A 25,638-nucleotide genomic window follows, 5' to 3' on the forward strand; every position below is an offset into this window, starting at 1 on the left:
GGGAGATTGAATTTTTAATCACAATCGCATTGTACATGTTAAATCGTAATGGAAATCAGAAGGAAGGAAAAGAAAGAGATTTGTTTAATAAGAAATACATTTCTCTTATTGAAGACCCAAATGATCTTCTTGCTCTTAAGGTTTTTGAAGTTCAAAACAATGGAGTTCAATGTGATGTTCTTGAGGTTCAAGAAAAAGGAGTTCAAGTTGATTTTCAAGATGAAATTTTTTTTTGAAACATCCTTTCACGACTCTATTCCCATCTCAATCCCCTGAAGATCCTCAACCAATAACTTCTCAAGCTCATTCCGATGATGAAACCTAAGGAGGTGGTTTTGGAGGTACATTTGAAGAACTTCATTTCGATTCAGAGGAGGAGATACCTGACCACATGCTTATGTCGGGTAAACAATTCAAAATCCTTAATCGCAAGTTAAATACCATCCTTCAGTCACAAGCTGACTCTGGTGCAAAGCATTCGCTTTCTGGTATGGAGGTTGATGCGATGATAAAAGCACCAGAAATAAGACAGAAGACTGCTTGAGAAGATAGATGGTAATGATCAAAATAATGAGTTTTGGCTTAAAGCTCAAGGGAAAAACTTTGATGGTGCCTTACAAGAACTGAAAAATGTCAGAAAAGAACGTCATGTTCTTTTTGTCCAAGATGTCAAGAAAGTAAGGGAGGACGTGAACTTGAAAGTCGAAGAGTTAAAGCAAGAGATTGCAAAAGAGCTTCAACAAATTACTTCGCAAAATTCGATAGTGCAACAACGTGTTGATATCGTGGCTGACGCACTCACAAAAATTGTTAAAGACTATCAATCAACTGCGCCAACTATCGAAGCCAAGAGCAAAGATGACAAGGAGCAGTTCGCTAAGCTCATTGAGTTATTAGCTGAACTAAAGGGCATTGTGTCAAAGCCTACTCCTCAGACAATTTTGACTCCTGAATTCCTAACGCTAAAAGTGAATTCGTTGGAGCAGGCAATTCAGAAGGCTTTGGCTCCTATAACAAATTTTACTTTGCTTTTGCCGAAGAATGCCCCACCTGCTTTCACAGGGGTGCAAGGGGGAGAAGTAAAAGGAAGTAAAGGGGAGGATGGAAAAGTTGTTGGGAAATTGCATTCGACTCAACTAAAAACGACATTACCTTTGAAGACCAGCCCAATTCCTTCAACAATAGTAACATCAAAACCAATTACAAAATTAATTCCTAAAGGAATTAAAATTGGTTCAGCAGATAAAGGAAGTTCAAGTGCGAAGCCTGATACTTCAAATATTGTGAAGGGAAAAGGTATTGCTCATGAAAAGTCGAAGGAAGAGAAGAAAGCTAAAATTGATGCTGAAATAGAGAAACAGAGGCATATTCAAAGCATTCTGAGGCTAAGAGAAAATGATCCACCAACAATGAACAAAGGAAATCCTGCAAAGTGATACTCATTTGAAACAATTGAATCCAGAGTATTGGGGAACCACATGTATGCATTTGAGAAAAACCAAGGAGAAGCTATGCCACTTCGAACTCAGACATATGTCAACTAGACTTCCCAATTAATGAAATGATGTTTATCACTTCACAGTACAAGGTCAGTGAAAGATTCAAACATCCTGAGGAGTACACTTACTTGAAAATTAGATTTCATGCTGTACTTGGGAAAAATCAAGATGAAGTTTGGTCCCTGGTAAAGATAAAAAGAGTGATGGCAATCAAGAAAGATGTAATGTTCGAAAATCTGCTTCAGAACTTTTGTTACTTTGTGGTTCGAGCAGACAATAAACCATTTGATTTTACAATTGCTGACTTTCCTTTGATGAATCTCAATGATCTCATTCAAGTGGCCCTAATTTTGAAGGATATGGAAGAAACCCATCTGAAGGAAACTGATTTAGATGTGTTTAGACTTGGTTTAGGGCATCTCAAGATATTCATAGAAAATTACTATGATTGCTTGGCCTTAACTGATGAAGAGCTTGCTTCAGGTCTTGGAAGAAAGGTTAATGTTTCTATGGAACCTACGAAGCCTCAACAGGAGTTGATGAAATATGCTGATGGTGAAATTTGTCTCAAACCATTTAGCATGGTATTCGCAGGGAAAGACACAAAGGGAAAGGCACGAAGATTCTTGTTTCAAGTTGTTGAGATCGAAAGATACACAACTTTGCAATATACGAACTTTTTTGTTCGTATGAATAACTGCAACAAGAGCAATGATGAAGACAAGAAGGAACTGAAGAAAATAATCACTTGGTACTCATAAATTCGAAGGACAACGCACTCTATTGCTCAAGTTCTCACTAATTGAGTGACTTCGACTGTTTACAAAAGGGGAGAATGTTGAGTCATTTAGTTGTAAAAGTCGAAGCATTGTTTGTTCTATTTCGCATGTATTTATTTACTAAGTCTTTTTATGTCGAAGCTTAATGTCTAGACTTAGTATTTTTTGTACACTCATGTTTCCTATAAATAGGGGTTGAGGATAGAAGTAGACACACGAGTCTTTCTGCTTATTTTGTAATCAGTATTGTATTATAATTCTTTGTTTAATACAAACTTGCTGATTAATATTTACATTTGGTGTTCATATCATTGATTACTCATTCATCTAGATCATGATTGCTTTCTAAATCTCGATTACAATTCTCATCAATGGGAATTTAGATTAGTTGGGAGAATGGAGTTAATATTTTAGGAGTTATGAATTATAATCATGGAACATGAAAGCCCTATAAATTGACATTTTTTTCCGCTTTTCTTGATTTTTATTTTATTCGATGATTTAGACCGTGTTCTTAAAGACAAGACTATCATTTATGATATGAGCAGTCAACAAATTGAACGGGCAGATGGTAATTGTAAGTTTATATATATATATATATATATATATATATATATATATATATATATATATAATGAATAAGTTCTAGTTAATATAAAATAAAATATTAAATTATGTTGTTCTATATTTTTGTAGGTTTTCAAATCTTTAATGTCTTCGGCAAAAAGAATTAAGTAAACATGTTGAACAATTAGTTGGTGTTTACTTCATTTCTGCTATCTCAAGACATTCAAAATTTGAAAATCTACAAACAATGAACATAATTTAATATTTTATTTTATTTTATATTAACTAAAAATTATTCATTTTTGTATATAAAGTTAGAGCTACCATCTGCCCATCCGATCTATTGAACAACCAGATCATAAACAATAGTCTTGACTTTAAGAACAAGGTCTAAATCACAGAATAAAAAATAAAAATCAACAAAAGCGAAAAAGAAAATGTTAATTTAAAGGGTTTTCATATTCCATGATTATAATTCATACCTCCTAAAATAGTAACTCTTTCCCAACTAATCTGAATTCCCATGCACCGCACCCCAAGCCCACTATATTGTGTTAAATATAAGTCAATTAGGAATTGAAACTTTTCTAAAGGAAAATGCCCTATGGGACATTGGAGAAAAGAAGAACCATTCATTCCTTTATAATACTTTTTGCTACTTGTTTACTAATTAGATCAAAACTTTGGGCTAAATGGGAATGGGTTGGATTCAGTAGGGCTGGTAATATGTACCATGGAAAACCAACCAAGACGTTACCAACCATACCAAATATGTTTGTAACCAATATGTTTGATGGGTAGTACCAATACCAATTGAGTAATCATGGTACAATATTGGTACAATGTTTTCAATACAAATGTAATATCATACCAACCAATTCCATTATATATATATATATATATATATATATATATATATATATATATATAATCTTTTTATTAAGTTTGATGTTTAAGATTTTAATATTTTTGATATTAACATTTACCATGTTAATAAAGCTTTGATATTATCATTTACCGTATTAATGAAGTTTAAAGTTTTAAACTCACGTTAGCGTGTCTACTTTTCCTCCATTGATTTAACTTACAAACTCATGGTTGAAATTACTAAAATTCTTTTAGATCGAATTTTCAATCTAAGCCATTACAAAACACTCACTCATAAAACCCTAATTCATGGTCACAATGCTCAAAGAACACAAAAACCATCATTCATAAAGCCCCAATACATATTGGTATATACAATTACCAACATGTACTAACCAAACTTATTAGTAGTCAAATAAGATGATATCAACTATACCCGGTACGGTAGTGATAGCAAAAATTTTGTACCAATTATAATTGGTACGGTACAAAGTTTAAGGAAAAAAATATTTGTATCGTACCAATTCCACCCTTAAGACTTGGTGATTGGACTAATCAAATTGGTCTTGAAAGACTTTTATATATATATATATATATATATATATATATATATATATATATATATATATATATATATATATATATATATATATATAGCCATGGGCCTATGACTCTTGGGGTATCATTGCTAATTAATATTATTTATGTATTAATTCCGAATTTTATTTAATTATTAAATATGTTAATTGTTAAGTAATTGTTAGATAGTTAATTAGCAGTTAAGTTTGGTTTTGAACGGGTGTGTTGGTTGGGATTGATTAACTGCCAGTATGAAACCTATAAATACATCACCAAATATCACATTTAAGGATTAGACAAACACTCACGTATTCTTCCTATATTTTCGGATTCTACATTAATGAAGGGAACTAACTGAATTTCATCAAAATCAAGATCGTATATTGATTAGATTGTTGTATCCTCTAGATGGATCCCTGTTAGAAAAATTCCTGTTTTAGGACACTGCAACTTCACATGCTTCACTCTCTACACAAATTCGAGTTTGTAATATGTTGTAATCTACACTCAAGTACGTTTTTCTTATGAATTAATTCTTGTATATTACATCTAATTCAATTTCGTTTTGTATTACATCTATTGTTTTTGTCTATTGTACTTCTAGCATAACATTAGGCTATATTTATTACACGAGAATGGACAAGTTTTCTTAGCTTTTTATGTCAATGGCATAGGTCCCGATCCTCGTCAAATCATACATATAGTCGACCTATTATATTTTAACTTGTCTAACTTACAAAATGGGGACTTAACATAATATCATATAACATACCGTTGAGATTTGGTATACAAGATAGTATTTAGTATTGAGATCTAAAATTTATTGAAGCACCACCGGCAAAGTTGAAACGTACCGTGGGAAATATACCAATATAGAAATAACGAAAAAATATAATGATTAAATACTAAAAATATTTATTTTATCGAATAATAAAAAAGAGCATTAACACTCTGTTAGTGTCAAAAATGATACTAACAAAAATGATATATGAAAGTTAAAAGTAGATATAACATTTTGTAGTATTTTAAGTCTAAAGTTGTTGTAAAGAATTGGCGATGGACTCATGGACATTAAACTAGTAAGGACCAAAAACAAAGGAAGATACATGTCAATAAAATACATAACGTTAAATAATTAATTGACATAAATAGAGATTAAAATGAAAATGAATTATTTTGACGGTTTACACATGCACTTGCTGTTCTACTCTTATATCTACACATATCATCCCAACTCGAGGCTTGAACCCTCACTTTTTTTACCGATACCGATAGACACCTATCAGTCAAATCTTGATACCGGTAGCCTAATACTAATTTGGTTTAAAATGATATTTAACTAATATAATTGGTAGATGTCGGGGGAGCTAAAAGGAGCACTCCACATAATGCTAGGGAAATCAAATATTTAGAAAAATGAGTTTTACATTTCAACATTATGTTCACACACACACGCACATATGTTAAGGATAAGTATATGTGGCGAAGCACGACAAATATATCTATATATGTGGTGAAGCACGACAAGTATATATTGGTTTAAACTAATTGGAAGTACAACTCATTTGGATCTACTAATGGCGACAATAAGCTTTACCGGCGACATTTTGATCAATAACGAGGGACAGTAGCAGCGACTTGTCTCCATTATTACTTTTATTGGTGACTAAGCAAACTCTTTGCGGTGCTTTTTTGTCGCCGCTAATAATCGTTTTTTCTTGTAGTGGATAAAGTCCTAAAATCAACAAAACTATCCTAAAAATTACATACATTTTAAATTAATAAAACTATCTCAAAATTAATATATAGATTTTTAACAAGGGATATGGGAAAAGTGTAACAACAAATAACGACAAAGCTTTATTTGCACTAAAGCTATGATGAAATAAAACAAGTGAAGATAATGATGTGTGTAAGGGTTTTTACAAAAATAAAGGAAATAAACATAAGGGTATTTAGATAAGGGTGTTGGGTATGGGCAACGCCCTATGGGCGTCAGGGGCGGATCCAAGGGGTATCCCGGGGTAGCCTGGGATACCCCTCAAAAAAATTTCGGTAGTGTAAATTTTTAGAAAAATAAATTGTTTTATTTAGTGTATATATACCCATCCATTCACTTATAAGCACAAACAAATAGTTAGTCTACTGGTTAAGGTGTTGGCTTGATGAAATAAAAGTCTCAGATCAATTCTTGTTCCTTACAAATCATTTGTTTACATTTCTTTTATTTTTCCAGCTATTTTATTCTTTTATTTTCCTAACTATTATATCCCACATTGCCAAACACATGTAAACTTAGTTATTTTCATCTATTATATAAGTTTGTTATCCTAATGCTTTATTTGATATCTACTTTAAGTCCACATGGATTGAAGTATCAAAAGATACTTCAATTTCATGTTTATATAACAGTACTTGAAGTTAGCTAATGATTCGATTAAGGTTTGGGTTTAAAACCAAAACCAAACCAGGAAACCCAAGTACAAATTGAAAACTGAAAAACCAAACCAATGGTATTGGGTTCGGTTTGGTTTAAAATTTTCAAAACTGAGGCTATTGGTTTTGGGTTCGGTTTTAGGAAAAACTAACCCAACCCGCCCAATGCTCAGCCGATGCGGTGATACCCAGAAAAAAAAATGGGATACCCCTTTACTTTGAGTCTGGCTCCGCCACTGATGGGTGTTATAACACACAAAAACAGCCCTCTTTACCTTTTTTGGGTGTTATACATCCGCTGTTGCTTCCCGTTGCCACCATCACCTTCGTTTAACTCTGTTTCTTTGTTTTTACCAAAAAACGCCGATGTGGGCGTTGACCACATCGACCAGCTTAAGGAATTAAGGAAAGGATTTTGGAGAATTGATTCTACAAGCTTACAAAAATATTTGGTCAAGAAAAGGAACGGTCTTCAAGGTATGGTTTAATGGATATTGATTTCAATAAATAGAGAGTGATATACGAACCAACAATAACTCAAAAGAAGACAAATTGTTTAAAAAGGGGAAGAGAAGGTTGATCACGTAGGTACTTACAAAAGTGAAGGAAAGAAACATCATGATATCAAATGATGGTACATGAATCAAATTTCTATTCTAAAAGGGATGTATGAGTTCTAAGAAGGATTAAAGTTGATGCATGAAAAAAGTTTTATTTTATTTTATTTTATCTTTATCCAGTTTTCAAGAAGGGTTATAGGGTGTCAATGGAATGGTCACATGTGGCTACTTTCGTTCTTTCGTTAATGTTAAACAGGTGGATAAGGATGATGGGTTGAAATTAAACACTAAAAGAAGGAAGAGAAGATATTTGTGAAAAAGAAAAATATAGAATCAAAGAAGATAAACAAAAGAACAAATGGAACGGTGTATATGATAGGTTTTTCACCTTGTGTTGCAAAGGAGTACACATGAAGAAATCACAAAACAAACGTACAATCATTAAAGTATTAAACATCCAAGATTTGAGGACAAAGGAAGAAGTAACTCAAGCCTAGATTAAGGGGTATGTTGAAATGTAATCTACATTTTGGATTAATATATGGTAATTTCATAGCCGTGTTATCGAAGTTAACTTCTGTGTAAAGAAAGCTTCATGCACACACTATACTTGTAAGTTCTTATTTTGAGGATCAACTCCAACAAACTTCACAAGTGTTTCAATTTTCAAAATTTATCCTTTATCAAATGCCAATAAGAGTAAAAGCTAGAGAGAAAGAGAGAAGGTTGCAAGCTGAGATAGAAGATTAGGAAACTAGGAGATGCCATTGATTCTCTTCTAATTTGTTTTGGATATGGTGTCCAGTTCTTGATGATAGTGAATATATAGAGGAAGAGACTTTATATAAAGTATAAAGGATGACCATGAAGTTTCGTGTAGACCTGGCAATTTGCTACATGACACGATTAACACGATACGAGTTTTTCGTGTATGTGTTTTAGAAATTCGTGTTTCGTGTTTATTTGTGTCTGACACATTTTAAATTCATGTTTCGTGTCTTACACGTGTCAAACACAAATTTACATGTTTAGACACGTATAAGACACGATACAAAATCATGTTGACATGTGATACGTACAAACACACACACACACACACACACATATATATATATATATATATATATATATATATATATATATATATATATATATATATATATATTAGGGTTAAATTTTATATTTACAATATATTAGGGAACAATTTCATAAAACACAATAATTAGTTTATATCCCTAGCTTTAAAAAAAAGCCATTAAAAACGTGACTATTCGTGTCGTGTCACGTGTCACACGAATTTTTTACATGTCGTGTTCGTGTTTGATACCCCAAACACGTTTTATAATTCGTGTCGTGTTTGTGTTTAACAAATTCATATCGTGTAAATTCGTGTGTGACACGAATACACGACACGCAGACACGGATTGCCAGGTCTAGTTTCGTGGAACCTTCCTTATAACTTCCTTCGTCACTTCAACAATGTGAATGTGTTTAATGGAAAAGTAACAAAAAATATATTTATTACAAGAAATTAAGTGAACTGTTATTTCTTTTTGATGCAATAACATCATTTATTTTTATAAACAACAAATAGACAAAAAAATGTTCACCTTTCCTTGCTTTTATGTAACATACATTCAAAATCATGGAAACGATAATAATTATTTATTATTATTATTATTTATGTTGAAATTTGGAGATTGATTATATAAAACTACTTATCAAATTATTCAAAAATAAATTTTTTATTTTTCTATTATAGTGAATTTTTGGACAACATATTTCATGTACAACAATATATCATGATCATATGTCCATATGTTAACACTAATTGTGGGATATCAAAAGAATAATAATAAGTTTAAGATGATGATTAGGCTGCAACAATCGAAAGAATGCAACTTAAGAAGATGAAAACTCTGAAGATTAAAACCAATCGAGATTTAGTAATTAAAAAGTAAGGTGTTTTCTTTTTAGGAACAAAGTCAATCATGTGGTCTTTGGTAAAAAAATAAAATGAGTTTCTCTACAACAAAAGATAAAAAGGAGTACAAGGCTTTATTAAAAGAAGGGTAGTATGGTCTTTTGACAAAAAAACATGGATGGGAATTGTTTCTAACCTTATTAAATGAGGAAATCGTACAAGAATATAATAATGAAAAGATCACTATTTAGCATGTGCCATGGTGTACTATTTGATTTATGCAAAGATGATGATAACGTTTTATCTTGAAAACAAAAGCTTAAAGTGGTATTTCCAAATACGAAAAGCTTTTTATCTCTCTGTTAAATTATTATGAAAACCTTTGTATATTGTATTATTTACTAGATATTTGATATATAATCTATAGAATACAAATAAAACCTAATCGTTAGTGATCAATTAGTAATTATTCCTCTCTTCGATTATTGTAAAAAATGTGTACATCAAAATTTATAATATCGTTAGTGATCAATTAGTAATTAGTAGACATACATACAACAAAAAGTAAATATAATCGATATAAGAGCAATTAGGAGAAAAGTTTTTACTTGATTTTTTCCAAAAGAGTCAACAAGAAATGCAAATTTAAAGATCTACTACTAATATATAAAATCATGACTAAATTATAATACTCTTTTCCTAAGGATTACTCTGTATTTATGAAGTTACTTCAGTTTATTAAAAAGAAAATTTTAAATAAATTTACGAAGAGAGATATAAATTCAATAGAATCCTTAAATGAAAACCATAAAAGGGGCTCAATTGAAGACATAAATACGAACAGGATATAAAAATAAACATTTTAAGAAAGAGGAAAAGAGCTCTTGAAATGAGGAAGTAAGATCACGCACCTAATTGTTGATTAACAAGGATATAAGTTGATAATGGTGGAATTAGCTTTGAAAGAAAGGTTGTGGACTTGTGGGGTTCATTCAGGAATTTCGTCGAACAGGTCATGGACAGATAAATTAACAAAAAAAAAAATACACGTTCAACCATGATCATCGAACAGCCTAACCATGAGTTGACGCAAGAAAGAAACTTGATTAGAAATACAAACAAGGCCGGTCGATTTCCGGCCAAATATTAATCGATCTTACTTGTGAGTGGTGACCGGAGAGCGGAGACCCGGATCTCCTTTTTTTCCCCATGTGTTCTTCCTGCAACCATGTCCACCACCCGTTTGATCAATTGCAATCTGGACACAGTTATCGATAACACTGATTTTTCATATAAATGCTTCCACAGAGGCTGCTGATGAGGACGTTTGGTGCATCGGTGGCGAAGTTAAGTTGGTGGGCTTTCAGAAGAGAGATTGTTCGCCGGCAAAGGAAGTGTAGATGAAGAGGGAGAAAGGAAAGCAGATGAAGATGAAGTGCAGTGTATCTCAGATGAGTGGGGATTAAATTCCCCTTTGTAGAACCAAACACGTGAATAGATTCTACTTTTTAGCGTTTCTTTTTATGTTGGAAATGTTTTTTAAAAATATATATATTTATTTATACATAATGTATGGTTTTTCAAGATGGAGAAGGGTATATTTATACATAATAATTTATGGGATAATACCGTAAATAGTCAAAAAACGGGGGTGTTTTCAAAAAATAGACATAAAAATAGACTTTTCCGGATATAGTCATGCATTCTGCGGAGGTAGCTCCGCGGAATCTGGCAACATCGTAAATAAATCAATGTACTAAAAAAAAAACACTAAAGATCCATTCCGCGGAGCTACCTCCGAGGAATGAACTCATTCCGCAGAGGTAGCTCCGAGGAATGGATCTCTAGTGTTTTTTTTTTCACATCGATTCTTCGGGGTTTATATTCATTTCCCAAACTAATTATTTTTAAGAAAAGATTATCATACTATTATAATTTTTACTTGAAAATAATTAGTTGGGGAATTAATATAAACCCCGAAGAATCGATGTGATGAAAAAAAATATTATAAAAAAAACCTCAAGATCCATTCCGCGGAGATGACGTCATTCCGTGGAGGGTCCTTCGCGGAATGCATGACTATATCCGGAAAAGTCCATTTTTATGTCTATTTTTTTAAAACACCCCCCCATTTTTTGACTATTTACAGTATTTTCCCATAATTAATTTAATTTTGAAAATATCTAACACTTCTAATGAAAAATTAAGGTTATGCCATCCACAAAATGTGTCTCATTGTTTCACTTTCGATGTCTATAATGTGGTGGCATTATATAATTAGTAAAATATTGACTAGCTATTAAAGTAATTAAAAAAATACAATACAATGCAATGTCATATCATATTTTTATACTTGTTATTTTAATCTTTTTCTTAAGAGCTTTTCCTTTTTCTAGTAAGAATAAACGTACACAAAATCAAAGACTTTAATGGCATTAACATAGTGTACATTAACTCATAAATAATTATATTATGACTTATGAGGTGCTTTTACATACTTACAAGTTAGACTTACAACTCATAAATAATTATATTATGACTTATGAGGTGCTTTTACATACTTACAAGTTAGACTTACAACTTACAGTGACAATGAGAAAGCATGTCGATTTACTCTAAGTATTTTCAACGTTCGAAAGGTAGCTCATGAGTGGTGGGGACACCTATAGTTACTATTACTGATTCTCTTCTATAAAACACACAGTTTCTAACTTGTTTTTGAGTGGTGAATATGTGAGGTAATTTATAAAGAGTGAAAAACTAAAAGAAAGACAAGGAAATTTGGTGGGAACTTACTTTTAATAAAGTAATATTCTATGATTACTTAACTTTCAATCACTTCCATTTTATAACAAAAAGGAAGATACATAAGAAGAAATATGACAATGCTTTTCATGTCAAACCATTGGACCACACCCAGATCTTTACAAAAGAAAGGAATCTCACTTAAGGTTGTTCATGATTTGGTGGAACCTTACATTAAGTGATGTATTATTGCTTTCATTTTGCAATTTGCATCAAGATAACTCTCTTTCAAGAAAAGGTGTTTAATTTTAAGAAAAATATTAAATGTGATTTTAAGGGGAAAAAACATAGTAATTGTTTTGAACTATTTTCATCATCATTTTACATCATATAATCTTTCTAATTGTTACTTGTCATTGATAGAATAAAACTACCATGTACAAGATGACACACAATAAGCTAACTTTTTTATATATAGTTTGACATAAGAAGAGTTAGACACTTCTAAAAATTAAAATATTGAAATAGATAAAAATAAATTTTAATTCTTAATACACCAAAACGGTAATATTAATTTGGTTTGTTTTGATTTTATTAATAATTATTATCTTACAAAACGACTCCTAAAGCAAAAAATGTTTCTGAATCGACATTCCGAGGGAAGTTGTACGGCCAGTGGCAACATTCGTTGACGTGTAGCGGTCATCGACGGTGACGGTGACGATATTAGATCTAAGGAAATCGCACCAAAAACAACATATATGATCAGATTATATAGTGACAACGGAAAATCATAGATCTAGATAGGGATGAAAGTGGGTCCAAACCCGGACCTGACCCGGCCCCGGAAAACCTGGAACCGGTTAACGGGATTTTGTAGAACCGGAAACCGGACCGGTATATAGGAACCGATTCTGGTTCAGTTCTGGGTAAAGTGGGTCTAGAACCGGAAAACCCGGAAACATCAAAGTGGGTAGGTTGGAACCGGATAAAGTGATCTTAGAACCGGAAAACCCGAAAAAACCGGAATTTTTTGGCAATTACTTACTACTTAGTGGGTTGAACTTTGAAATTTTTCATATTGATATTCCGACTTTGGGGGACTGTAACTCATTGAATATGAAACCAAGATTTACAAAATTATAGTCTAAAATCATGTACAAACTTTAAACTACACACTGGAAAAAACTGCATGTCAATCCGACTTTAAACGAATGAGATATGCATCTGTTAACATTTTCACATAATACAAACTACAAAAACAAATAGCTGAAAAGTTGAAAATTTTCAGTTTTGATATCCCGACTTCGGGGGACTATAAATCATTGAATATTAAACCAGAAATGACAAAATTATAGTCTAAAATCATGTACAAACTCTAAAATACAATTTGGAAAAATCCGCATATCAATTCAACTTCAAACGAATTAGATATGCATGTTTTAAAACTTTCACAGAATACAAACAAACTGAAAAACCATAAACTGTCAGCTTTAATATCTTAACTTTGGGGGACTGTAAGTCAATGAATATAAAACTAAAAATGGCAAATTTATTGTTTAAAATCATGTACAAACTCTAAACTACACATTGGAAAAAACCGCATGTCAATCGGAGTTTAAACGAATAAGATATGCATCTTTTAAACGTTTCACAAAAATCGGTTTCGACCCTAAAAGTGGTTCTGGTTCCTAACAACGGTTCCGGTTTTTAGACCTGGTTTACCTGGACATCGCTATGGACGCAAACCCAGATTACTCGGAACCCGGATAAACCCAATTGTTAAACCCGGAACCGAAAATGGTTCTATATATTCTGGTTCTAGCGGTTCCGGTTCCGGTCCGATTCCGATTCCTGTTCGGTTTTCCGGTTCTAAATCTCATCCCTAGATCTAGAAGTGTTGGTTGCAGATCTGAAGGCGATGGTTCCAAATCTGAAGCTGATGGTTCTAGATCTGAAGATGTTGGTTCCAGATCTGAAAGAAGCGGTACTAGATTCGAAAGTTGTGGTTTGCCATCGGCAAAAAATATTTATGCTCAATCAAACAAGCTAACACCAAAGGAGATAAATCCTCAATCAACAATCCAAATCCTCTAACTTTGGCCCCAAGTCAAACAGGTCAAGAATCAACGATCAACCAGGTCAACTATCACCACGACGTGATAACCTCTTGTCCACGTTGTGGGAATGTCCATACAAAACAGTCGTGAGACTGAACCTATTCCACAACATGGAGAACTCTTCTCCATGTCGTGGCTATTGCCAGAAGCCATTTTGTCATTAAGAGCTTAATTCTTACATACTAAAGCTCAAACTTCCATATTTAATTCTTCTTAGTGACTTAATGGATAAAGTTTCCAACTTTATCCATTAGGACCTCACCACAAGACAAAATATAAAACCCTAAGTCCATAAAACCCTTAATAAGACCTCAACTTGATCATAGAGAAAAGGGGACCAAGACTTAATACTTTTTCCATCACATAGGACCAAAAAAATGGTCACCAAACAAGCCTAAGGTTCGGGAGTTGACCAAAACTCAAAGAACACTCCATCAAGGGACTTCATGGCATGAAATAATGGAAAAGGATGATACATGTGGAAGCTTTATACCTTCCCAGGCTCCACGAGATTCAGGAGATGCAAGATCTGAAGTAGATACACTCTTCTAACTAGCAAGCTTCACAAAGTACAAACCAAGGCTTCAAACTTCAAGAATTCAAAGAACTCATCAAGAACACTCAAATGGGGCTAAGGTTTCAAAATAGGAGAATGGACGCCAAGGGAAATGAGCTAACCTTAGAGTTAAGGCCTTTAAAAATATGGGTGAATCCCTAAAAATCATAAGCTTGGGCTCCAGCACTCGTCATGTCATGGCAACCTTCTTGTCATGTCGTGGTGCTCTCCTAAAATGTGTATTCCATAAAATCCATTCCATGTCGTGTTCATCTTTGCACTACGTTGTGGCTTAGGGTTTTCTCCAAAAACACCATCTTTGATCTTGTTAACTCTTTGGCTAAACCAACATATGACCGACTATGGAGAATTTGAATAATATGAAATACCATAACATAATTATTCTGGAAGTCAAAACATGCAAAGTGAAACACAAGAATAATCAAATCCAATATGGTCTCAGAACTTATGAATATAAATAAAACACCTTTTATTTATCACCATATTGATTACATATTATTCATTGAATAATGTTTCAAATTATCAACTTTATACTTGAATTAAAACAATAGTTGTCCCATGCTCCAAGAATGTACACTATGTTTTCTAAACACTAGTCATGACATACACCAAGTATGCACACTATGTTTTTCCAAACATTAGTTACGCCATACTCCAAGTATGCACACTAAGTTTGTCTATGATCTTTACTTTGTGAAATAAATCGATTGAACATAATTCCAATGATTCTCATTTCACAATACCAAATCCTTACTGCAAATACAAGAATTCCAAATTCCTGCCATTTACCGAAATCTGTTAGATTTTAAACTTATATGCACTAATCCTCTGTAATGATTATGCACAAAGTCACAAAGACTTGTCAACAGACATTACAAAGTATACCAATGGAGATAAAATCCATGGAAACGAAGTCTCATATTCAAAGTACATTGTGTTGAACATCCTTCTTGCATTAAATTTTTTAATCTTACACAGATTGAATAACTTCCACGTATGGAGTCATTTCCATATTCCCATTTTGACTATCACTTCTGAACAAAAGTTGCCTCCTTTCAGAGTATGTCAATATGGTCCTTCCAAAATTAACACCATGCTTCCAACTGTCCTTAAGAAACCAATCTTTGGTAAACCTTAGATTGTCCTCGACAATTGCTTAATCATGTTGGTTATATCCAATTCTAGACCTTTTTTCCCCTCTTAATGCCACTAGGCATTTTGGAAAAAATTTAGAAAGGATAAATATTATAGCACATGCAATCGATCCTATATCCGAAGCATATGGGACACGATTCATGATGTCTCACATAAAGACATGATACTAGACTAGTCATTTTGCTATAATATTTCTATTTCTATTTGCCAAGTTCTCATAATTCAGATTATGAAAAAGGATGCCGTAATCATAATCGAATTTTAGAATGCAAATAATGGACCCATATATAGAATTTCCTTATGTTGAGCTATTCCAACATAAAATTCATATATATATATATATATATATATATATATATATATATATATATATATATATATATATATATATATATATATATATATATATATATATATATCGTTGACTAAAGATGATTAAAACCTCAATCTAAGCTTTTAGAATTAAAATGAAGTACAATTTCCTCTCCCTTAATTATAGCAAAACAACTTTTCCCAATTGAAACTTTTTATTTTCTATAATTAACATTGCTAACTTGCAACACTTATCATAATTATCATGCTCCCACTAATATGAGAATTATCAGCATAGCCCTTATGCTCCCACTAGCTTTGACATGTACTCAGAAATCAGTTGGACTTCTAGAAATCAATACTTTATTGACTTTCTTACCAAAGTTCAGACTTCTGATACGAGATGCTTTGATAAAAACTTTATCAAAATCATACACGTTTCCATAGATAGCACACATGTGTGTCTAAACAATTTCAAAACTATGAAAATGGATGCCATAATCATAGTCTCAATTGTTTAGACCTTTTCCATTCCTCACAAGTCCATGTTAGTGTTCTGGTTAACCACACACGCTCCACTAACGACTTTGAGAATGCAAATATCACAATTGCTATCTACCTAAAATCACTTAGTGAAAGCACTTCCTCACCATCATTTTCATGAATCGGAGAAAAACCTTATGACACTTAGATTTTATGGTGTATCTGTTCCTATCAATGTAAATTTGTCAAAAGCATAATCACAAGACAAGGTTAGTGACAAATCCAAACTCATAGCACGTAATTTATATTAAATACTTCATATCAAGAACACAGATAATATGCACACATAGCACGTAATTTATACTAAATACTTCATATCTATGTGTAAGATGAAATGATGATTCCAAACTCGAATAAAACACGTAATTTATATTAAATACTTCAGATAATATGCACACATAACACGTAACTATGCACTCACTTGTTAAAAAGATGATTCCAAACTCGGACAGTGCTTCACTTCTAACAATTTTATCTTCCTTCATCGAAACCTAGTATCATTATTACTAGATTTAGTTTAATATTTATTGCGACTATTATTATTCTAGATTCATCATTAAATCAGAGTCTACGTCATGATCTATCATGTAAGGATCAGCCAGGCAGGACAGTTGGGAGGCAAGGCCATTTCGGCGTATAGCTTTTCGGAAAAACAACAACCAAACCCAACGTGACCATTCTAGACACCTCTCCCATAAGTAGTTCAATCAATATAATGACTTTGAATGACTGATAAATCTTGTTTATAGGTTCATAATAACAATAATGAACTTAAACATAAGTTATACTTAAATTAGGGTAAGCATAACTCACTTACAAGCGGGGTTTCTCTAGGAGTCGGGCTCTACAGCGACAAAAATTTTGCGTCGAAAAGCTCTTTTTTTTTGAGCCTTCGGGTGCTCCGGGCTTTCCTCTAGCACTTAGAAGTTACTAGGGCTTTGGGAGGGTTTTCGGAGGCTTAGAGAGAAGTTAGAGAGAGAGAGAAGTAGGTTTTTATGTGAAAATTATGGAGACCTTCGCATGCTATTTATAGGCTGAAATACAAATCAACTCATCGAGTTAGGGCCTCCAACTCATCGAGTTGGGTGCCACATGTCACCATCTGGCGGCAAGGGTTGGGGAGAAAGCAATGGCTCAGATCGCGCCATGTCACCGCCTTCGCAACACCACCTTTCTGAATTCTAAATTCCGTAACTTTCACATACGAGATCCATTTTTGACGTTCTTTTTATCCACGCATAGGTATTGACAAGATCTACAACTTTACTTTTGACTCCATCGGCTAATTCATGATCGATTTTAAATTTAACAATATGAGAAGATTAAACTGTTAACGACCGTGTAAAATTCATAACTTTTACATACAGACTATGTTTTCGACTGTATTTTTATCAGTGTACTCCTATTAATGAGATCCTCAATTCTCATTTAGGTTTTTTTGGCTAAAAATCGATCGATCTAATATTCGAATTCTGGGTTGTTCACTACTATACTAAATCTTAGAAAAATCATAACTTCCTCATACGCAGTTAGATTTTGACGTTCTTTTTATGCACGCTCTCAGTTTAACATATAATACAACCATTATTTAGATCTCTAATGCTAAAAAGTAATTTATCACAAAATCATATTTTACGTTACGCAGTGTCGTGTCGGTTTAGCCGTAAAACTTCGACGGGTCATAACTTCTTCGTTATAACTCAGATTCCTACGTTCCTTATATCTACGAAACCTTTTTGACATATACTATAAATTTGTTAAGATTATTAATTCTAAATAATATTCCATCAAAAACTCATTTTTTTGACGCTTATTGTCTCTAAATTGACTAGCCCGAATCTGCGGGCGTTACAATATCGATTTTGAGGGTTATTTGTTTTTGGATCGATATAAATTGTCACCTGTTGGATTTTGGGATTAATGTTGATGACTATTTATTGAGTTCAAAGACTTGGAATCAAGCTTAGGAGCCGATTTCGAATGGTTAGAAAGTCTTGATCTAATTACGAAGGGTTGATTCCAACTTAGATTTTATGTCAATTGATAACTTTGGACGACGATATCGAATCTTGGTAAGCTAATAACGAAGAATTGAATGTTGATTTTGAAGGGGGAAGGCTAATTGATTTTGATGTCGATGATTGAAAAATCGATTTCGAAGGGTTGAATTTGGTTTGGCGTCAATGGTTTGATGTTTTAAGTTGTACAATCAAAGGGTTGTTGCCTGTAGAATGAAGATGGTTGAAAGCAAATTCAACATAAGAAAGTCAAAGTTGACTTGAATTTGAGAATTGAAATTTGTATGTTGAGTATCGATGTCGATGGGAAGACAGAAAGAATTGATGTTTTGATGTTTAGGTTCATGAAAAGGGAAGGACGAAGGACGGTGGTCGAATGTGTTTCACTCAATGTCTATAGATATAAGTTGGACTTTGGGATTGATATCGATGGTTAAAGGAATGTAAAATGAAGGCAGGGGATTCACACTTCGTTGTCAAGAATCATCCATGGTTCGTTGACAAGGTCCCTCTAATGAACGCGAAGGACGAAGGGTAATCAGTCGAATAGTTATAGGTCGAGGGTCTCTCACTTATAAAAGGGAAGACAGAAGGATGTCGATGGTCGGAAATTCGATTTTGTAGTCGATTGGTTCATTGACGAGGTATTATAGATGAAAAGCGAAGACGTAGGTTATAACAAATTTGATTTTGAAGACTTTGCTTTTGTGATAACGAACAGGTTGTATAGGTAGTTCATTAACGAGAGGTCAATGGTCAGTGGTTCGTTATCGAGGAACATGATATGCTTTCTTATTGATGACCAAACCCTGTTCATTAACAAAGGGTTAAGTGAAAAGCGAAGGGTTGAAAAACAAGCACTTAATGATGTCGAATAGCGAAGGGTTGGAGATGTGTGTTCAATTTTGACTTTTCTTGGTCCAAATCACCATTCGTTATCTATGAATTGAAGTGAAGAAGAAAAGAATTATTTTCGAATCTCAACCCTGAAGTTTCTAAGAAATGGCAATTCATACCCAGATTCGACATTGGTGTAGAAAGTTTGTGAAAAAGGATGAAGTTTCTAATATGTCTCTGCTGTTTTGAAGACTTGGTAGAAATTACCCAACTTCGAAATTTGTCACAACTAGCATTTTAGGGCTAGGAAATTCTATCTATGTGTAATTAACTTCTGATGTATCTTGTAACCCTAAGTATGATGTTATCCAAGTTATTCATTCACAAACGACAATTCAAGTCAAAACTTCCTCGTGAAAGCTCTAAACCTAATTCAATACGATACATTCACTCAACTTTCTACTAGTAACCTCTCAACTTGGTTCTTTTGGGCAAAGAATCCTTATTTGGGCCTTAATTGGGCCGAAATTCATTAAACAATAATGTTTGATCCATACGACCCTTATTGGACCTTATACCGTCATGAACACCTCTCTTGGGGGCATAGTGGGCCCTACACTCCATTTAGCATTTTTTAAGCGTAAGACACTCTTAATGGGCATTATTAGGCCAATACCCTCCATAGATCATCTAATAGGCCGAGACATAAATATTATGGCCCTTTAACACCGAAAACCTCTTTGGGCTTAGGGGTTCTCAGTCACGAACCAAACTCAAGCCCAAAATAAATTATTTTCTTCCCCCCCTCCTAATTCTCGGCCCTATATATGTTAAAAAAAGGTTGTATTAAATCTGATGGTGACACCTAATTTTTTCATGGAGGATATCCATGCAATATGTCCATCAAATATCTAGACCAATAAGTAATTAACCATTAAGCAAGGACCTTAACCTATCTTCTCTCTTTCCTCCTTAAACTCTCGGCCAAAGAACATCATCACCACCCTCAATTTCTTTTTCACTCTTAAAGGAAAACTATCTCTTCTTTTCCTCCTCTAAAACCGTGGGTGTGTGTGTGTGTGTGTTAGCTCAAGGAGGTCTTCAAGCTTGCAAACTTGGTAAGTTACTTCACATTCAAGATGTTAAACTTCATATTACACTAAGATTTTTCCTCAAAATCACACTATTTTCGTGTTTATGATCCTAAAACTCTCTTAGTTTTGAAAATCCCCTCAAAGGAGCATTCAAGACCAAAAATCTTCTTCATTCTTCCCTTTAAAAGCCAACTAACGCCAAGGTGAGCTTCATACCCCTCCTTTTTTCATGATTACTATCTTTTGGGGGAGAATACAAGCTAGTTTTGTGTTTAATCTTGGTATTTAGGCATGCTTGTGTGTATTTTCATGATAGGTGTGTGAATAAGTTATGAAACTATGTTAAACTTTTATGAAACTCGAACAAACTTCCAAGTTATGAAGTGATAAGGAAATAAATTACTTTATATATCTCATTGTGATGTTTGAAAAGAGAAAACATGTTAAAAGCTACTATAAAACTAAAGAAAACCTAAAGAGGGGCCATATTTGACAAATGAGCAAAAGTGAGTCCTTTATGATACTCATGCCTTTAAAGGGGCCAAAAGGGACATTTTTTTTTAATAAAATGGGTTTCTATGACATTCACGGTTTTATGGGGGTCAAAAGTGTCATTTTTGACAAAATGAGCTTCTTTTTTGGGCCTTCTCAGTTTTAATGGACCAAAATGATTAGTTTTCACCAAAATGGGCCTTATTTGGAAATTCACGGTTTCATGGGCCAATGGTCATTTTTCATAAAAATGGGCCTTATTTGCAAATTCATGGTTTCATTGGCTAAAAATGGTCATTTTTCATAAAATTGGGCTTTATTGACAAAACATACTTTTATAGGGCCAAAAAAGTCATTTTTAATGAAAATGGGCCTTTATTGTAAATTTTCGGCTTTAATGGGCCAAAAATGTCATTTTTAACAAAATTGGGCCTTATATGGCATTTGATACTATTTTGAGCTAAAACGATCATTTTGATAACAAACGGACTATTTACGACATTTTTACACGCATGTTGGGCCTTACATACCGAATTACATGCATATTGGGCCATGTTTGGCAATTCTATCCTAATTGGGCCTTAAATGCCCATTTGTTATCTTATTGGGCCTATACGACGCTTTCTATGCAAATCGGGTCGATATCAATAAATATTTGACATTTTGACATGAACAACTATATTCTTATCACCGACGATTTGTAAAAAAGATACATACTTGAAACATTTTTTTAGTGTTAAGTAATGAGATACACTATTCACGTAGATTTATTTAAGGCTCTTGTAAGACACTCCTTCGACACTCCTTCATTCGTACCTACCTAGCATACATCGTAATCTTTATAGTTATAACTAGAGTCTCCTAGAGGGATATCGAGAATTTGTGTATAGATCTATATGGGGATGACACCCTACACTTGAGCTGCTCGCTACAGCTAGACAGGTCAGTCTAGGGTGACAAATGTCTTATCGGAAACGACGCCTGAAGAGCGTCATGACAGGCATATCAGTCATATCAAGTATGGTTATAGCGACTTACATAGAGAATAACAAACAAATAAATTTACGGAATGCACATACTATACTCATGATACAAAGTACGAACTATACAGTTATTATTCATGTTTAAAACTTTCACCACTCTGGTCTTAGGGTTAAGACCACACTTTTTCATTAGACAGAAAATATAGGATTTTTTGGAAAACTTTTTTTATACGTTATTAGACAAAATCACACACGCTATAATACAAGATTTGAAAAAAAAAACTCTCAAGTTACTTTTACAGAAAATATCGGATTTTCTGGTGTTTACAAACTAATACAAAACTTTTTATACAAACATACTTATGAACTCAGCACCATTTTATATGTTGATTCTTTTCAAAATGACTTGTATTCTCAGGAACACGTTAAAACAGGTGGGTCGATAAGGAGTGAAGATTTATGCCGTATTTTTGTTTCTCACCATACAAGATGTTTTGGATGTAATATTATAAACAAATACAATGATGTAAAACTATGATGGTTGATATATTGTATGTATGGTGATGATGTTGTCTTTGATTCATTTATATATATTGTGATGATATTAATTGATGAAGTCACCCGCCCATGGACGTTTCTGCCGTCTGGTTCGGGGGTGTGACAGATTGGTATCACAACAATGTTTATAGTGAACTGGCATATCTAATCATACATGATATGCAACTATAAATACATTGGGACTAAAATACTCTTAACAAAAATAAAATACAAACCTATGTGTGTACATTACTATATTGTCACAATAAGAAACAATAAAAGTCTTTAGGGGAGTTGAACATCGTGGTTAAACCCGGGCAGTTATGTAATCCTATTGGGGGTAAATGTAACATCCCAAACTTCAGAAGTATATTTTAGGGGCTTATATGTAAATTAAGGAGTCTACTCGGCAAGTAGGTATGCCTACTCGTAGAGTCGGAGCGGGTGTTGGCCACGTGTTAAGTGACCAACTCGCCGAGTCGGCGATTGGACTCGACAAGTTGGTGCTGGGAAGAGAAAACCCTAATTTTAGGGTTTGCACCCTATTTAAAGGACCTTAAGTCCTTACCTCAACCCCTTGACGTCTAGAAGCAGCCCTAACTGATCCAAACCCCCATTTTGAGTGTGTGAAGGAGGGAAAGTGTGTTTTGAAGCAATTGTAAGAAGAAGGCTTGGAGTTTAAGAAGGTCATAGAGGATGTGACAACCCTATATTTTTCCAAACCAATGTAACACTCAAAAGTCAAATACAACGAACTATTTAGACTCAACGGAATTAACCTAAAAAATAAAGTGTTCAAAAATCTAAATTTGGGATGCATCAAATGTTAGATATCGTGCCAAGGTTTCCAAAAACATAAAGAACGTTCAAAACCGAGTTATAATGAAAAGATTATGACCACTCAAATATTCACGACACACTCGGTAAAACATTATTAAACGTAAAAAGTTAAATTCCAATAAAATACATTTTAGCCTTAGGTATCTAAACAAAAGTCGTAAATTACGTTAAACCGTGAACGTGCATAAAAAGATCGTCCAAACTGGACCTCGTATGAAGAAGTTACGAATTTTCTAAGTTTCGTAACACCAGTAGAGAGCTAAAAACTCGAATTAAAGATCGAATAGTTTTTAGCTAACGCAACCTAAACGAGAATTGAAGGTCTCCACAATAGGAGTAAGATGGTGAAAAGACAGACGAAATCAGACGTCGGATAAAGAAGTTATGAATTTTTAACGGACTTTAGCAGTCCCGGCCTACTAAAAACATAATATTAAAAATAAAGTCAAAAATAGCCGACGGAATCTAAATGAAAGTTGTAGAGCATAGTCTCACCTACGCGTGGATATAAAGAACGCGAAAAACGGTGCCCGTACGCAAAAGTTATGGAGTTTAGAAGATTGATGCCCAAATTACACCCAACGAAATTTAAGAGTACACCCAGCGTACTCAGGCGCAGTGTCGAGTCCCATCGGCTAGCAGGCTCTACGCTTAGCTAGACCCGAGTCGTAAGCCATGACGCATACTTACGCCCATCGTAACCGAAGTACGCTCAGCATAACGCGTACGCCCAGCGTACTCCCACTTTAAACCCTATAAATAGAGGGCATGAGCTCCAGGTTTTGGCAAACTTTTCTCAAACTCTCTCTCACTTTCACTCACTTGCGAGCTCCAGAGGCCATCCCAACACCCTCAGTTCCATACCCGAGCCCCGACGAAGGCTCTATGCTACCAAGATCCCTAAGAAACTCGAAGACGCAGCTTTCCGCAGTTGAAGTTCTACTCGATTCTAGTCTCACTCTCTTCAAACAAAGCAAGTGAGTTCATACCCTACTTTTCACGTCTTTTCATGTTTTAGGGGGAGGGGGGAATACAAGTACAATACAAGAAAACATATCGTTTTATATAGATTTGAATACAACTTCTATATTATTATTATTCGATATCAACCTTTTACTTTACGTAAAAAGCTAGTATTTCACCGAGTTATTTTCACCAAATGGAACACATTTTCGGAAAAAGTATAATGGGTATAGTTTGCGAGTTATTCATAAATTCTTACGTAAACATCTTGAAAAACGAAATACTTCCATCTGAAGTGAAATATGGACTTTCTTTTCGTAAATCTATTTATACTAAGTGTTGTGAAATATCCAACTTCAACGTACTCTCAAGTACACATTTCAAGTCCTGTATTATAAACCATAATCTCTTGGAGGGAGAGCGTGATACTTGTGTATAGATCTATACGGGATTGACAATCCCGCACCTAAACTGTTAGCTACAGTTAGACCGACAGGTCTGGGGTGACACATGTCATAACACTACAACACCTGAAGAATGTTGTTACAGGCAGTCTGTGTCAATAGAATTGTTATAAGACTCACACGGAAGTATAAAAATAAACTTGATTTACGAGACTCATGAATGCATTCAGTATTTACATTATTTTGAGTATTAATTCACCTTTATCATTTAGGAACGAAAGATGCTAAAGCCCTCAAACTTTTGGTTCTTTTCAAACTATATAAGGAAAATATTGGATTTTCTGGAAACTACGTTCACCTATTTTCTTCCAAAAAGGCATACTTTTTCAGTACGAAAACACTTATGAACTCACCAACTTTATTGTTGACACTTTTTCGAAACTACTTGTATTTCTCAGGGAATCAGTAATACATGTAACTACCAGCTTTTGAAGAAGGAACGCTAAGGCGTCTATTATCAAACATTTTAAATCATCATATTTGTAATATTCTTTTGGAAACATATATTACGCAACAATGTACATTTTTGTTATATATATGATGGTTGTGTTACTTTCTTTACAATATTTAATTGTTATGGTACTACGTGAAGTCACCCGCCCCCGAATGTTTCTGCCATTCTAGTTTGGGGGTGTGACAGATTGGTATCATAACATTGTTTATAGTGAACTAAGTATATCGAACCACATAAGATATACAAACTATAAATGCAAAAGGGACCAAAAACCCTCTGACAAAACGTTTTCA

At 33.7% G+C, this 25,638-nt stretch overlaps 1 long non-coding RNA gene across 1 annotated transcript; it reads right to left on the reverse strand.

The window, feature by feature from the left end:
• Positions 1 to 5,677: 5,677 nt before the first annotated feature.
• On the reverse strand, positions 5,678 to 10,736 carry LOC128126438 (uncharacterized). The gene is made up of 2 exons (XR_008224382.1): positions 10,372 to 10,736; positions 5,678 to 6,046 (listed from the first exon to the last, which is right to left on the reverse strand). It is a non-coding gene; the product is annotated as an uncharacterized LOC128126438 (long non-coding RNA).
• Between the last annotated feature and the right edge of the window lie 14,902 nt (positions 10,737 to 25,638).

This window comes from Lactuca sativa, chromosome 1, assembly GCF_002870075.4.
Source record: "Lactuca sativa cultivar Salinas chromosome 1, Lsat_Salinas_v11, whole genome shotgun sequence".
Taxonomy (NCBI): Eukaryota; Viridiplantae; Streptophyta; class Magnoliopsida; order Asterales; family Asteraceae; genus Lactuca; species Lactuca sativa.